Source organism: Passer domesticus, unplaced genomic scaffold (assembly GCF_036417665.1).
Source record: "Passer domesticus isolate bPasDom1 unplaced genomic scaffold, bPasDom1.hap1 HAP1_SCAFFOLD_58, whole genome shotgun sequence".
NCBI classification, from domain to species: domain Eukaryota; kingdom Metazoa; phylum Chordata; class Aves; order Passeriformes; family Passeridae; genus Passer; species Passer domesticus.
Window position 1 is genome coordinate 831795 of NW_026990164.1, and position 14238 is coordinate 846032.

Genomic DNA, 14238 nt, shown 5'->3' on the forward strand with positions numbered 1-14238 from the left:
GAAGCACCCAAATTCCAAACTGGAAGGAACATTGATGTTCCAAAACAAATACTGTACCAGCCTAATATATAATGGCTAGTGGCAGAAGTCAAAAATGCATCTCACAGAGCCTTATGGACACTCAGATTGGTATCAAAGAAGTTACCAAAATCATCACTAAAATAGAGAAAGATAGAGAACATCATGAGTCAGATGTCTTCTTGTGATGGACAAATCTGCAATCACCAACAGCTCCTCAGATTTTTAGCTTCCTCAGCAAACCCGTTCTAATTTTTAAAAAAATTAACCCTCCTCTAAATCATCATGAACCTATGGATGTGGTAGAAAATGAAAAGAGCAGCATAACAGTACATATGTCCTGTGGACTGTGGAGGGAATCTTGCAAAAGAATTTGCATCAGGATAAAGAGAAGGGGAGGATGAAACAAGGCCTTTGTTTGACATAAGCACAAGCAATTCACATAAGCAAACAAGTACTTAGCACAGACACAGGGAAGTACTTCGCAGCAGTTAGCATAAGAAAAACCTGGCGGGGCTAACTTGACAGGAGAGGGACTTGAAAAAAGCTTTAGACACATTCTAGCAGAAGAAGGAAGGGCAAGTAGGCAATGAGCCCTGTGCAGGGAAGCCATGAGGAAGAAGTGCTGCTTTAGGGCATGGAGACCGCTCTGGCCAGCGCCTGCACATCAGCTTCAAGTACAGGAATCTGACAGAATGTATTTCTAACCCCCTGCCTATGCAATCACCTCGGCAGGGTAAAGATGGATGGTATTTTTCACACAATTCCTACATCAACCCACTGAAATTTATACATGGCAGAGAAGCATTTTGGTGGGGTGCAGACCCCTGCCCTCCCGTCAGCTCAAGAAAAGGGCTTTTGGTGGACAGTGCATTTGTCTGCAGATTTCTTTGAATTAGGGAGACCCCTCGGGACTGCTGTATCCTGAGGGAACACCATGGGCCCTGACCTGTGCCTCAGCTTCCAGGGCTGCTCTTGGCCAGCATCCTGACGTGGATGCAGGACAGCTGCCAGGCACTGCTGGGACCCAGTGGGACAGCCGGCTGTCTCGTGTCCACGTAGCAGCCCTCACACAGCCAGGGCCACCCCGAACCCAGACAAAGGCTCACGTGTCAGCAGAGAGGAGCAAGGAGCACTGGGCTCCTCTCAGGGGATCTCAGCATGGTGCTCCAGTGGGAGGGGCAGGCAGGCCACCCACCTTCAGGGCATCCCCTGCATCAACAGGGCGTGCATTTTGTCCTTTTCATCCCTCCACACCAGAACCAGGCCTGACATCTCCTCCTCTGCAGTTTTTCCACTTAGGACGTCATCTCACACCTGGCCAGCGCATCAGATGAGGCCGCAATCGCTTCTGATACCACCTCCATGCCAACCACAGCTCCACTGTGTGCTGTTCCTCTTTCACAGGTTGACTTCCCATCAACTGACCAATCCATTGTTTCTCTCAAGGGTCACATTCCCACCAGTTCAACCATAAGGTTTCCTTCACTGTCTGTTCTTCATTATCTTGCTGACGTGCTCAACAGCGGATCAAATGTGGCAGGGCCTTAGACACGACTTGGCTCCTGACACACGGGCTCCTTGTGCCACTGCTGGCCTTCCGTGTGCTCAGCAGGATCTGTACCTGCACATGGTTGTGGAACTGCACCTTCAGCACAGGGACCGTGCCAGCCTGAGCTGCCCTCGTTCCTCTGGGTCTGTGCACAAAACACGGCGTGGCAGAGAACGGCAGCAGGGGCCTGTGTGTCCCAGGGCCCCGGATTTGTTCTGCTGCAGCTCCACAGGGATGCAGGCAAAGTGAAGAAGCCAAACTGTTTATTAATGGAAGGCGAAGCAAAGGGTTGAGCTGGGAGGGGAAAAGGGGAAGGGCAGGATCTGAGGACTAGAGGGAAAGAGCTGTGAACAGGGAGGGAGAATGGAGGGAAAAAGAAGGGATGGGCAGAGTCTGAGGGCTGGAGGGAGGGAGCTATCTATAAGCAGGGAGAGGGCTGAAGCCACACAAGTTTCCCACAGGCTCAGCTGTGCCAATCATCAGCGGTGCCTGGAGCTCCAGCTGGTCTCTTCTGGTCTCAAGGCAGTCTCATCTTCCATGGCATTTGCAGGTCTTCAACAAACTCTGGTTCTTCTGTGCCAGTTCTGCAGCTCTCCCACTGACTATCTGTTGAACTAACATGTATGCCTGGGAAGGGCTGTCATCTCTCCTCAGGGCTTGAAGGGCTGGAACGGAGAGGAACAGAGCCACGGTCAGAGCCTGGATCGGTGGGAATCCTAGGAGACCGTCCTGCCAGGGCCATCCCACCCAGCTCTGGCCATGGCCACAAGAGAGGGGGTGTCAACTGGATCAGCTGGCCACGAATCCACACTCCCACATCCCTGCAATCTCTCTGTGCTCTGCCCATGCCACCCCTCATCCACACAGGGAGCGAGCCTGCCGCAGCCAGGACAGGGATAGTAGCTCCCTGCCCAGGCACTGCAGCTCTCCCTGCCAGCCCCGCTGTCAGCCCGCTGCCCGCACTCACTCTCAGTGAGGAGCTGGAGCTCTCCTGGCTGCCCCCTCAGGTGCCGCCCGGCCACCCCTGTGAACACAGAGCCTGTCACGGCGGCAGCGGCACAGCTCCCTGCCAGCGGCGCTGCCAGCGCTGTGGCCACACGCCCTGCTGGCCCGGCAGGGCTCAGCCCGGGCCCTTGCCGCACGCTGCCGCCCAAGGGCACGGCTGCCAGAGGGCGGCAGCAGCGCCCGGGCCAGGCGGGGCTCCACGGCGCCGGGCCCGGATGGCGCTGCCGGGGCAGCGGGCGGGGCTGGGGCCGAGCTGCGGCGGGCCGGGGAGGGAGCCCGGCCTCGGGGCTCACCCATGAACCTGATGGCCGCCTCTCGCAGGGGCTCCTGGGGGCTCTCCAGGTAGCGCAGGGCCCGGCGCAGCTGCTCGGCCGCTCGGCTCGTGTCCTCTGCCAGCTGCAGAGAGCGGCAGCAGGGAAGGCTCGGCGCGGGCTCAGCCCCTGTGGCGGGCGCTCCCTGCGCCCAGCCCCGGCCTCCCCTGCCCGCACAGCCCTGAGGCGCGGCCAGCAGCCGCTGGCGCCGGGCTCTGCAGGGGGCAGAGGGCCGGCTGCTGCCCGGGGAGCCGCGGGGCCGCCCCGCAGCCCCGCCGCGCCGGGGCTCCATGGGCACCCGGCTCGGGCCCACAGCAGCCTGGAGAAGAGCCCGCGCGGCCTCTGGGTGCAGCAGCGGGCAGGGGCACAGCTGCCAGCCCCGCACACTGAGCACCGCGCTCAGGGGCCTTCTCCAGGCTGAGGTTGGGGATTCTCGGTCGTCCTTACCAGGCACTTGCTGAACTTCCACAGTTTTTCCTCCTTCACCAGCTTTTTTATATCCCTCCTCTTCAGGAACTTGGCTGCACAAAGCAGCGTTTCCCGAGAACACTGGAAAGCAGCAGAAACGTGGAGATGGCCCCACAGCCCAGGGCACAGGAGCATCCCAGTGCCACAGCCTGGGGGAGGCTGCAGCCTGCAAAGCGCCAGGACAGGAGGCAGCCCAGCCCCCTGCCAGGGAGACAGCAGCCAGCCATAAGTCCTCACCTCAGCAACAATCTGATTCTCATCATGGCAGTGGAAGTAGAGTGGCAGCAGGCTGTGGTGCACGGGTGACTTCAGGGCATGTTTTCCATCTTCCGTTAATAACTCCAGCATCTCTTGAAAGACCATCATGGAGCTCAGCTGCACCTGGCTATCATCCTGTATGAAAGCAAGAACAAAAGAGCTCAGCATCAGCTGCTTCGGGTCCAGCAGGGCACAGGCCTGCATCTCCACAGGGCACCAAGTGCCCGGGCAGCAGCCAGTGGCCGTGGCTGTGGGCACAGAGCCTTACACGGTCAAAGAGTGGCAGGAGCACCTCAGCCAGCTGCAGGGCGAGGGAGCTGGGTATTGGGGTACCATTATCCAGGAATAAATATCTGAGTAGGAGAATGGTCATCCTGATCACGTCACTATCATTTTCCTCCAGGAGCTCCACAAGACTTTCAGTCAGGCTCCACATTTTTTCGGCCTGTGTGGAACACAAGTTTGTGAAAGGCCACCCGGCTGCAGCAGGGCCTAGAGGCCAAAGCCCGTCCCGAAGCACTCGGGCAGCTGAAGCGGGAGGCAGGAGAGCTGGGAGCAGCTGCCCTGGGCCCAAAGCCCAGCCAAGCCCAAGTGACAGCGTTTTCCAGCCCCACACTGCCGGCAGGGCTTCAGCCACTGCCCCCTTCTCACCATCAAGGGATTCTTGCCCAGCACCACGAGGCCTCGGAGTGCCAAGTGACGCCTCTCCCCGTCCTTGCTCCGCAGGTTCTTTGTCATGATCTCCAGAACACTGTCGCTGCATTCCCTCAAGTCCAGGCACTCGAGGACCTGAAAGGCACAGGGCAGTGACAGGGCACCCGGCCAGCAGCAGCCCGGAACCGCACAGGGCTGGGCCCAGGCAGGAGCACAGGGCACGGGCACCGTCCCAGGCAGCTGCAGCTACGAGAGGGCAGAGAGCTGGGAGGCAGCTCAGCCAGGCAGCGCTGGCCTTCAGGCTCACCTCCACAAGGAACGCCAGGGCAGGCAGATCCCAGCGTGGCTCCTGTGTGCTCAGCAGCCGGAGCAGGTAGCGAAAGATCTGGGAACAGGAGGGTATGGAGACACAGGACATCTCCCTGGCAGGAGAAAAAGTCTACATGACTGTGAGTCAGGAGAGTTAACCTCTCCCAGGACTCACTCACACAGGTCTGGTCTTTCTCCAGCAGCCTGCAAGGGGACCTGGGCCATTTGGGAGGAAGCTCCTTGGGGGCACCCTCCTCTCCCAGGCTTTACCAGTCTGCTTGGCCATCCCTCAGTGACAAGGGCCTCTGGCCCACAGCCACAGGGACTGTGTGGGGCACCCTGGGCACAGAGCACAAGTGGCTGGAGCAATGGGGAGAAGGGGGTCTCACCTGGCCAGCAGACCCACAGCATAGTGGTGGGTGTCAGCACAGAGCAGCGTGTCCCAGGCACCCTTGCGTTCCATTGCCACCACCACATCCTCACAGCGGAGAAGGCAGAGCAGGGACTTGAGGGTCCGCACTGCAAACCTGTGTGCAGAGCAAAGCCCAGGTCACACTGGGAGCACTGGCTCCTTCCCAGGCCACGTGGCAGGAAAAGGAGCTCTAGGATGGAGCACCTGTTGGGGCTGGTGGCAAGGCCGTGTTCTTCCTGGCATCCCTTCCAGAAGGTATCCACCTCTCCTGGCATATCCAGAGTGCTGAAGAACACTTGGAAGAGCAGGTGCACAAACAGGTGTGGGAAATACACCTTCATTATACGTGGGATACAGGGCACCTGGAGGACCTTCCACATCACCAGAGTTGCCTGCAAAGGACAAAGCCCCACAGAGAGCGCTCAGTGCCGAGGTGTCCGTGTGGCAGGGCCCGAGCGTGGCAGGGAGAGGCCCGGAGAGACGCAGGGGGAGCAGGGGGCCTGGTGGCCCTGAAGCTGCCCCTGGGCCAGGTTTCAGGCCAGTGCCTGAGGCAGGGAGATGCAGTGGGGGAAGGAGGATGGAGAGCTGCTGGAGAGGCAGCCTTGGGGCCAGCAAAGGCCACTTGCAGAAACTCACAGCCAGGGCAAAGACACCCGTTTTGTCCCCATCGGAGGTGCACGTGCTGCACACTGGCCAGTTCCCCAGCACATCCAGGAGTGTCAGCTGCACTGGCTTTGCAGTCCTGCTTGAGCCCATGATGGTCTTCCACATGGCCATGGCAGCTCTGCAGGGTTAGAGCTCTGTCTCAGGGCGGGTCTCAGACACAGTACTGTGGCCTGGGCATCTCTAAGGGCCCAGGCTGACTGCTGGCTTTGCCTCTGCCCACCATCCCTCGCCAGCAGCACTCAGGCAGCCCAGCCCTGTGTGGACAGAGCCCTGAGGGGCAGGGAGGGAGCACGGCAGCAGGCTCGGGGGCTGACATGCCAGGGCTGGGAAAGGGAGCAGCCAGAGGGCCCTGGAAGTCTCTGCTGTTTAGACACCTGGGCCAGGCTGTGCAGGGTGATGGGCTGGGGAGCCCTGAGCTCTCTGGGCAGCTGGGCCCTTACCTGTCACAGGACGGGGCCACACGCAGGAGCGTCATGACTGCGTCATTTGTCAGTGCTTCAGTGAGATTCAGCAGGGTCTTGTCCAGCCTGTGCTCAGCGGAATCATTGGCCAGGAGCCACTGGTGGATGTACCTCACCATGGCGGGCACCTGGAGAAGGCACAGGGAGACTTGGAAAGCTGCCAGAGGGAGCAATGTCCCCAGCTTCCCCAGAGATGTTCTTCCCTTCCCATCACACTGCGATGGCTTCAGAGGCTCACAAGGACCAGCAGGCGTGGCTTCGGAGACCAAGCAATTCCTTGGGGGATCAAACCCTGGCCACAGGCTGCTTACTTGCTTTGGATGGTAACAATCTTCCTCTACAAGCATATACAGCAGGGCAGCACTGGTCTTGCTTTGGAAGATGGGCGAGTATGGTCTGTACGCAGCTCCCCTGGTGATGGTCTCTTCCTGCCGAATCCTCTTGATGAATTTGCAAATGAGCTGTAGGAGAAAGGCAAGAAGCCAGGGATGTTCCATGGAGTGCTCCACACACGGTGCTCGGCCGAGCAGGGACAGCAGGCCCAGCCCAGGTGGGCATGGCTGCAGGTACCTGCGCTATTCTGCGGAAGCGGCCACGGCTGGATTGCTGCTCTTGTGTGCGCTCCACGGCTGCATCTGACAAAGAGTGAGCGCAGCCAGAGCTGAGGGGCTGCGGGAGAGGCCGGAGAACACAGCCCAGCCCTGCGCTCCCCAGGCAGGGACAGCCCCGGGATGCCCCAGGGGGATGGAGCACGGCCACTGCGGGGTGTCTGCCTGGGCCCTCTTCTGTCCTGTCAATGGGCATGGCCCCCAGGGATGGATGCCTGGGATGGGATGGGATGGGATGGGATGGGATGGGATGGGATGGGATGGGATGGGATGGGATGGGATGGGATGGGATGCCATGGGATGCCATGGGATGCCATGGGATGCCATGGGATGCCATGGGATGGGAAGCCATGGGATAGGTTGGGATGGGATGCCATGGGATGGGGCCAGGCTGGCCGCAGGCTCCAGCACTGTGGCCCAACTCTGCCACTCACCCTCCTGTGGTGGATGGAATGGCACCACCTCTTCTGTCTGCTCTGCTGTGGCAGCTCCAGAGCCTTCTTTCTCCTCCTCCAAACAGGCCATCTTGGGTACTCTCGGGGGTCTCTGCTCCATGTCAGTGACTGGAGCTAGTTGCAAGACAGAGGCCTTGGAAAAGGTCCAGGGCACCAAGTCCCAAGCTCTGCCCTCGAGGGCACCTGCAGAACAGAAGCCTCGGAAGGCCACAGGTCACCAGGTCCTGTGCTCTGGCCTCAAGGTCAGCTGCAGGAACAACGCCTCAGAAAACCTCTGGGTCAGACAAGAACGAGTGCACTGTGTGGGGGCTCCTCACAGCACCGCTCTGTCCCATCGCGTGCTCAGAGAACTCTGGAGTGTTCTTATCACTTCCAGCTCCTATGTCTGCACGTATCACAAAGGCCCTTGGATACCCAGTACCATTCCATGCCACGGTGACCGTGCTGCAGCGTGTCACAAAGGGCCCTTGCACACACTGCCATCTGCCCTGGGGCCGCCCCCAGCCCACCCAAAGTGGCCCAGGTTGGAAGGAATCCCTGGCCCCAAGTGTCTAAGGCAGCCTGACAGGATCTTTAGGAAGGGCTCAGCCCATCAGCAAACGCTGCCCTGCTCTGCAGGCTCAGGGCAGGAGAAGGAGCCGCCAGGGCTGCCGAGGCAGCCGCGCTGGCAACGGCACGGGGCCTTCCAGGGAAGCTGGCACGGCCTCCTTGGGACACGTCCCGGCTGCTGGCCATCCTAAACCCGCGGCTGTGATAGGCAGAGGGAACGTGTGGGCCAGGGCACCAATGCTGCTCTGAGCCCTGGGGCCCGGGCAGCGCTGCCATCAGCAGGTGTGGCAGAGTCCCCGCCCAAGCAGAGCTGCCACCCCCCGAGCCCTGGCAGCGCTGCTGCCCCTCTCCTGCCCCAGAGACGTGTGCCCCAGGGGGCTTCTGTGCCACAGGGAGCCAAAGCCCACGTGCACTGGGGGCTGTGCTCCTCCCTGCAGGGGCTGTTGGCAGCAGCACCTGGAGCACTGCTGCAACACTTGGTCTCTGTCAGATGATGTTGCTCTTTCCTGGAATGATTTTTTCCATAGCTGGGATTAGCTGCAGTACAAAAGCACCAACAGCTACTGAATTTCACAGGACAGAGAGACTCTACAGAGCCACTCGCATGTCTTCTTGGACTTTTCTGTGTGTTTTTCATGCATCCTTGCATAAAAAACCAGGGGAGTTTAAAGTTTAATGCAGCATTGTTTATATGTCTAGCTGAGGCCAGCAGCTAATATCTGGAGCACTGCGAAAGTGCAGAGGACAGACATAATTCTCAAAGGAGAAGGAGAAGGTGTTCTGTGTCTCTGAGTGTGGTGCGATCACCCTAAAGGAGCAGCCAATGGAAGTGCTGAAAGTAGACTTGCTGTTCTTGAGCACATTCCTGAGCAGGCTCTGCTGCTGTTTCTGTGGGGCCAAAAGCTGCCGGGGCAGCAGCGACTGTGCAGCCCTGCTGGAGGAGACGCGGGAGCCCTCGCCATGGTGGCAGCAGCTCTGTGGGCTCAGAGCTCTGTGACAGGGGGGCCGCGGTCACGGCACCGTGGCCTGGGCAGCCGCCAGGGCCCGGGCTGGCTGCCAGCCCTGCGACTGCCCCCTGCCCTTTATTGGCAGCACCCAGACAACAGCCCCTGCTGGCCCCCTGCCCTCGCTGAAGGTGCAGACACCGAATACTGGGCCCTGAGCCTGATTTAGACACTGACTGCTGGCTCCTATACCTATCTCCTTCTTCATTAACTAACGGTATTATGTCAGTGTGACCTTTGTCAGCTAGCCAGCTGTTCACAAAATCCTCCACAATGCTGAGACCTCCTCTCTCTCTCTCTCCTCCTCCTTCTCTCCAAGCTGAACAAGCCAGTTGACCTCAGCTGTTCCTCATACAGCTTCCCCTCCTGTCCCCTCATCATCTTCATTCCCCACTTTGGATGCTCCCTGCTAGCTTTATATCCTTATGATACATTCAGAGAGGTTGCTGCTCTTTTCTCCCTGCATCTCATGACCCAGCTGTACTGTGTGCTGTGCATGACACCATCCTGGGGGATCCAGCACTAACAGTAGCAGTGCTATTTGTTTACATGGGGAAATATTTCCTGCTGAAAAGGAGCCAGGCTTTCACTCATTCACATGGCAGTTAGCTTGCATCATACATTCTTGAGATAAGGTTCCTTGCTGGAAATTAATTTTCCCTTAATCATTTCTTTGCCTTGGATGTGAAAACTGTGCTTTTTGTTAATTCCTTCCTATATAAAACCTTTGGAATCCTTTGAATCCTTCAGGGCAATCCCAAGGGCCTTGCCTTGCAAGAATATACCAGAGTCTCCACCTAGGCTGAAAGAGAAAACTTCCCCATGGAGCCTTGCAACACAATGATCCACCCCAGTTCTTTTCCCTATGTGTCCCAAAGACTCCTGGTTTTCCTTTCCCTGTTTCCTCACTGATTGTGGTACCCCTGGTGGCCAGCCCCGTCTTCCCTGTAGGCCAGTGCCCTTTGCCCTGCCCTTGGTGCTGCCCCCGTGTCCCACTGGCCCCTACTTAACCTTGTGCAGACCCCATGGCCAGGTCTTTGTCCCTGATCCCTTTGGCATGGTGGATGCAATAAACCTTCACTGGAATACATCAAAGACCCCTCCTGTCTTTCCTCTGCTGAGCTATGTGAGGCGTGCATGTGTGCATGGACTGTGAATGGCTGTTCTTGTGGCCTTGCTCCAAGTGGTTTCTGAAGGAGATGCTTCGAAGGAGGTGGCAGCACTTCTACCATCCTGCCACATGGAAACAAGAACCTGCTGTGTGATTGCCCAAAGCTCTAGAGATCTGTTATTGTGTGAATGTCACTGTGAAACCATGTTCTGTAAGGTCTGAAGTCTGGAGTCAGTCCATGTAAAGTGCTGTACGCAGGGGTGCCAGCCTCCACCCCACACGCCGCTCCATTGCCAGAGGCCGCGCGGGCTCTTCTCCAGGCTGCTGTGGGCCCGAGCCGGGTGCCCATGGAGCCCCGGCGCGGCGGGGCTGCGGGGCGGCCCCGCGGCTCCCCGGGCAGCAGCCGGCCCTCTGCCCCCTGCGGAGCCCGGCGCCAGCGGCTGCTGGCCGCGCCTCAGGGCTGTGCGGGCAGGGGAGGCCGGGGCTGGGTGCAGGGAGCGCCCGCCACAGGGGCTGAGCCCGCGCCGAGCCTTCCCTGCTGCTGCTCTCTGCAGCTGCTAGAGGACAGGAGACAAGCGAGCGAGCGCATGCAATGGGCCCTGCGGTTCCTGGATAGCCCACAGGAGTCCCTGCGAGAGGCGGCCATCAGGTTCATGGGTGAGCCCCGCCTGGCCGGGCTCCCTCCCCGGCCCGCCGCAGCTCGGCCCCAGCCCCGCCCGCTGCCCCGGCAGCGCCATCCGGGCCCGGCGCCGTGGAGCCCCGCCTGGCCCGGGCGCTGCTGCCGCTCTCAGACCGCCCTGCCAGCTGAGAAATGCTCCTTGGGCCTTGGCCTTGGTCAACAGCCCCTGGGCTCAGCTCCTCTGCAGCTCAGCACAAACACTGTCTGCCCGAGGCACTGCTGCTGCCCAACCAGCTCCTGGTTGCTGTAGGAGCAGCCCTGGGAACTGGTTTTGTTCCCTCAGTGGCACAACATCCCTGTTCTCACACTGCCAAAGAAAGCTGTTGATGCCAAGTGCGGCCAGGAGGAACCATTGCTGTGACTGAAGCCCCTCTCTTGGGGCCCTACAAACAGCGCTGCAAAAGGAGCCCCTTGGAGCTCTCCTGGGCCAGCGACTCCCTCTGAGTGGGGCCTCTCCCAGCCGGGAACTCTCCCGTTTGCTGCACTCGGGGATCCTGAACAAGGACAGAGCCTGGGCCGATCCCCCCACTCCTCCAGGCTCAACCCTTCACCCGCTGGGGAGATGCCAAAGCATCCACAGGGAGTATTTCCTGCCCTCAGGGGAATTTGTCACAGGTGCCTTGCACTGACTCTTTGTGTCTGTGTGCACACAGGAGTGCCTGTGCTGGGGAGATGTGGCAGAAATGCTGCTCTCGGAGGGGTTGGAGTGCCTTGGATAGTTGAGTCAGTCAGACCTGTAAATGAGGTTAAGGCACAAGGTCTAAGTGAAGTTAAATGCTGCTAAGAGTTGCTCCTTTGCTATGTTGTTATGTTTAATATAAGTTATAAGCTGAGTTAAATACTGTTATTTCTCTATTATATTGGTATGGCATAGGTTGCAAGATACGTGAAATACTATTATCTTTGTTCTTTTGCTAAATTGTGAAGTTCAAGGTAGAAGTCAAGGTTTAGTCCTGTTAGGTTTGAGCTGTGTTAAGCTTTTAGGCCATATTCCTTTTATCCTTGCCTTCACTGCCCTTTTGGCACACTCACACACACAGGGAGAGTTCTTGTTTCATTTCTGGTTTGATTGGCTGGATTTGTTTTGGCTTTGTTGTTTCTTTGTTTCCTTTGTGTGCCTGAATTGCCCATTCAGGAACAGAGTGACTCTTGCCAAGGAACTTTGGGCTGCTATCCCTTAATATTAAATCTGTCTTTTGCTGATCCCTTGCTGGGGATTTTTTGCGCGCTCTCAAGCGCTCGTGCATAAGAGGGTGAAAGAGCCCTGGCCCAGGCTCTGGCCCTGGGGGACACGAGGACGCTGCTGGGGGGTCCCTGTCCCCCTGTCCCCCCACCAGGGCCCCGACCCCCTGTCCCCGTGTCAGGCTCTGGGGTCGATCTTGTGGAACATCCTCTGGGGGAGGCTGCAGCATGGGCGGCGGGGGTACCCGGGGGACAGGGGACCCCACTGTGCACGAGCAGCGTTGGACTGCTCTGGGGGAACTGTGATGGGGGGGCTGGGGCAGAGTGACCTCCCCAGTGACCTCACACAGCTCCTGTGATGTCACACAGCTGATCTGTGATGTCACACGGCTGATGTGTGATGTCACTCAGCCCCCTGTGATGTCTCACAGCTCCCTGTGATGTCACAGAGCCCACTGTGATGTCACAGCCCACAGGATGGTGTCACAGATTCTTCTGTGATATCACACAACCTATCCTGGGATGTCATACAGCCATTCAATGATGTCACAAACTGACCTGTGATGTCACAGCCCCTCTGTGATGTCAGAGAGATACCCTGTGATGGCATAATCCGTTCTATGATGTCCAGCCATTTATGTCACAGAGCCTACTCCTCGATGTCGAAGGCAACTCTGAGATGAAACACACCTACTCTGTGATGTCACAGCCTGCTCTGTGATGTTACACAGTCACACGGCGATGTCACAACCCACTCTCTGATGTCACAAAGCCACTTTCCATGTTGGCAGAGTTTGCTCCATGGCCTCACACCCTATTCTATGACATCACAGCCAGCTCTGTGATGTCACAACCCCCTCAGTGATGTCACAAAAGCCTCTCTATGATGTGATACTGCCACTGTCTAATGTCACAGCACAAACTTTGACCTCACAGCTTGATCTATGATGTCACACAGCCATGTCATGAAGTAACAGCCTGCTGTGTGATGTCACAGAATCCCCTCTATTATGCTGTAGTTACTCAGTGACCTCTCACAACAAACTCTGTGATGTCACAGCCCAACCTGTGACCTCACACAGCCCACTCTGTGCTGTCACACAGCCCCTTGCTGACATCACAGCTGCTCTGTGCCTCTAGGACACAGCCACAGAGGTGCCGCTGTGACACAGCCCCCTCTGGGACATCCCCCAGCCCCTGCCAGTGCTGAGCCCCTGTCAGCTCTGTCTGTGCCCTGCTGGTGTCCCTGAGCTGCCCTGGCAGTGCCCCAGCCCTGCTGGGCTGTGCACAGGAGCTGCTCCTGGCCAGAGCTGTCTCTCTGCAGCGCTGCCCTTGCCAGGAGCTGCCTCTGGGCCAGGAGCCCAGCCCAGCTCAGCAGCACAGACACAGCACCAGGACTTTAATGACCCTCTGGGGCTTTGGTGCTCTTTGCATCAGACTCAGTCCCTCAGAGTGTGCTCAGAGAACTTCTCAGGGACTCAAAAAGAGAGTGAAACACAGAAGTTTCTCATACTTTAAACCAATCCTTCTGAGGGACATGACTGAGAAAGTGTCCCCAGGTTGCAGCCAGAGAACAACACTGGAGGCAGTGATGACAGGTGGGGAGAAGCAAGGGAAAGATGTCTCTGATGCTGAGCAAACCTGCGCTTCTGTCCCTGCAGGCTGTTGTCATCCCCTGGCTGCCCCACCTGGCTGGCCCCTTCCTTTGCTGACAGCTCTGCCTCCTGCCTGCCTCTGCCTGCCCACACAAAGCCTTGGGCTGCTCCAGACGCCTTCTGGGGGATGTGTTGCACCACAGCCCTGCCCTGGCAGGGAAACTCCTTTCTCCCGCTGTCCAGTCTGGGCCTCCCCAGCTGCCCTTAGCACAATTATTTCTTCTTCAGGCTCATTCCCACTATGAAGAGAAGCTCCAGGCTCTGTGAAGCCACCCTTTACTCCCTCCCAGTCTACTCCTGTTCTGTCCTCAATCTCCACACCCCTGAGCCCAGAGCCTGCAGCCTCTTCCCGCTGGTTATGTGATGAGGCCTTCAAACCCCATCTTGGGAGATTTTTGGGTTCTCTCCAAAGTCTGTGAAAATGGAAGAATAGTGGTAGAAATTATTTTCTCCCAAGTCTTGCAGTGACAGAACAAGGCTCAATATCTCTGAAATGAATGAGGGTGGATTTACATTTGTTAGAAGGAGGAAATATTTCACAATTATGAGAGTGGCACAAAACTGCAATTGTTTTTCTAGAGAAGTGGATTCCTCATCCCAGGAATTATCCAAGAGCAGGACCTTTGTGCAACCTGACCCTCTCATCCCCAAGGACAGAATTCCTGTTGTGTGGGTTCTCTGATGTGCTGGGGTGCCCTCACTACGCTTCTGGCCAGAATGTCTGCTGAGGGCAGCCAGGCTGCTGCAGGGGCAGGGACCTCACAGCCATCACCATGGCAGCCCTGTCCCCTGGGCCTGGCTCTCTCCTTTCCTCTTTCCTATGTCCCTGCCTTGTCTCTGCTGGCATGAAGAGTTTTGTCATTAATATCTTGTGCCCAAGG